This window comes from Triticum dicoccoides, chromosome 4B, assembly GCF_002162155.2.
Source record: "Triticum dicoccoides isolate Atlit2015 ecotype Zavitan chromosome 4B, WEW_v2.0, whole genome shotgun sequence".
Classification (NCBI taxonomy): Eukaryota; Viridiplantae; Streptophyta; class Magnoliopsida; order Poales; family Poaceae; genus Triticum; species Triticum dicoccoides.
Genome location: NC_041387.1, coordinates 677,510,639 through 677,513,737, shown reverse-complemented (window position 1 = coordinate 677,513,737; position 3,099 = coordinate 677,510,639).

Here is a 3,099-nt window from a genome sequence, read left to right as displayed (position 1 = left end):
TGATCTTGATAGAATGAGGAGAAAGCCTAGTTTCTTAACCACGTAGGAAAGATAGGATGACTCAGATCAGAAGGGCATGAGGTAAAGGGATAAAAAGAGCCTTACGTTCCATCCCACAATCAATTCTCTTATATAACTAAAGAATTTCTAGACTCAACTTTGACCGGTTTGGCTTGGTAATCCTACAAGCAGTCAGGTTCTGATACCAACGCTGTCAGGACCCCGATTCCATGCCACACTGATCTAGCATGGAACACCTCATATCACTTTGCGGCCTCAGGCACGGTATTCCCACGGGTGTCCCCTTACCATGCCCGGGACCGTTTGCGCTTTTTGGCACATGTATATGATAGTGTCGCCGGTATCCATATGACAAAGAACCCGGGCTGACATGGCTAGTCGTAAGCCCAAAGTGGCACTAACATACAGGGACATGCATACATTACCTACCAACGAGCGTGTCGGTCATCAGCGAGTGAATCCGGGCTGTAGCAACTGGGCTAACAGGACTCCGGAGAATCCGGGCTGTAGCAGGCTAACAGGAGTCCGGTAGACGCGGCGTGACATTTCCCCGAAGGGACAAACACAGGAACGAAGAAGGACACATGCCGGCTAGCCTAAGTGTTATGGAGCAGTAGCAAGCTACCAAGGCTAAGTGGAAGCACTAGGAGACATTTCCCGGTAAGAGAGGCTACCAAGGATAAACAACTAGATAGTCAGATCCCACACATACCATGCATTTCAATAACATACACACAATATGCTAGATATGTGCAAATACAACATGGCATCACAACATGACTCTACAACTCGAGTATTTTATTCAATAGGCTCTAAGGAGCGAGATATTACAAACATTGGTCTCATGACCCAACATTCAGAGCATACAAGTCAAAACACATGCGGAAGCTTATCATGTCTGAGTATAGACATCTACAAATGAAAAAGGCTGAGAAGCCTGACTATCTACCAGATTACGCCGGGGGCACAAGATCATAGCTGAGGTAGCAAGCTAAACATCGAAGTCCAAGCGGAACCACTAGCGAGACTGAAATCTCTCTCCAAAACCATAAAATAGGCAAACGTGAGTACAAATGTACCCATCAAAACTTACATCAGAACTAGCTACATATGCGTCAGTATCAACAAAGGGGGGTGGTGGAGTTTAACTCCAGCAAGCAGCTTTGACTCGGTGGCTATCCTGAACTACGACTACAAGTATCTCTTTTGAGGTGGCGCACACGAGTCCACATATTCACCATATCAATACACCACTATGGATCCGCTCCCATCTCCCTACGAGAACGCCATCCATAGCACTCACGCTTATCTTGCGTATTTTAGAGTATCCACTTTCACTTGTCTATGAACTGTATAGGCAACCCAGAGGTCCTTTACCGCGGACGCGGCTATTCGAATAGATCATATTAACCCTGTAGGGGTGTACTTCTTCACACATGATCTCGCCCCTTACCGCCATGTACACGTCATGTATCTCGGCAACCTTCAAGCGAAAACCTGGCGAGGGTGTCGGCCACGACCTGACTAACCACACAAGTCTCTAATCTAGGTTTATCACCTATTCGGGTTCCATCCGCAAGGAGATCCGGCTGGGGTGTCCCTCACGACCCCAAACGATGTGTACAGGGTTGCAAACCCACCAAACGGGTGGCACTTGGCATACCCGGCCACGGTGCCTAGTCTGACCCAAGCCCACCTGTACCGGGTGCCACTTGGTAGGCTGCTACCACAACCTACAAACACCAGAAACTAGTTGTAACTCTTGGACAGAGATCAGGCTGATTAATAAGTCGAGAGGCGTTGAGTTACCGGAACGCAATGTGTGGTAGTAACTGTTCATGGATCACTAGCATAGAACTCAATTCTTGAGGACGGCTTCGATGAGACAACCCACCATGTACTCCTACATGGCCTCTCACCGCTACCTTTACCAAATCGTGTTCACACACTTAGCTCTCAATAGTAGGACATGTTTCACAACATTCCAATTCATCCCCGATGAATCAAACCTGACACGGCTCTAATTAATAGCAGGCATGACAAAGAAGCATGAATGAGTAGGCACATCAAGGCTCAATCAACTCCTACTCATGCTAGTGGGTTTCCTCTATTTATTGTGGCAATGACAGGTCATGCAGAGGAAAGGGGTTCATCTACTGCAACATGTAACAGTTGAATCGTTGGTGTCCTAATGCAGTAAAAGAGAGCATGAGCGAGAGAGTGAGATTGTATTGGAATGAACAAAGGGATTGTGCTTACCTGGCACTTGTGAAGATGATATAGCTCTTTCTCGGTGTCATCGAACTTATCGTTGGAACACGTCTATCGAGAGGGGACAATTACTGACAACAAAGAAAGAAACACAACCAATGCAATGCACAACATGATGCATGATCATGACATGGCAATATGTTGTTGTTTGAGATAATGCATCTAGCAACAGGTTAAATGAAGTTGGTTTGAATCCAAGATTCAAATTCAAACTCCATATGTGGATATTCAAATGCCCTTTATTTGTTTTGTACGATTCAGCAACTATAAGTTGTTCCAACATGCATGAAAATGGTAAAGATGGATAGATTGGATTTTTCTAATCATTTTTCATGTATAAATTATTTCATTTGGAGTTACGGTTGATTTTCTATGATTTTTAGAAATTATGAACATTTTCTGAAATTTCCTGGATTATTCTTAATCCAGAAAATGATTTATTGCGTCAGCCTGACGTCAGTGTGACGTCAGCAGGTCAACGAAACCGTTCCTGGTCAAATCTAACTAGTGGGTCTCACATGTCAGTGTCCTAAATAATTAACAGTGTTAATTAGCGCTAACTAAGAACTAATCTAGTGTTAGTCAGAGGCTGGCCCCACATGTCAGTGACTCACGGTGAGTCAAACAGGATCAACCCAGGTCAAACTTGCCGGAGTTGACCTGCGGCTCGTCGCCGGCGACGCCAGAGACAACGGAGGGCATCGGGAACGCTCCTCCGGTGACCAAATTGATGGCTGGGAGGTTCTACACGATGTAGGAGATCGAACGCATCTTTTGGTGCATGCAGCATCAGCTCAGCCGATTTAA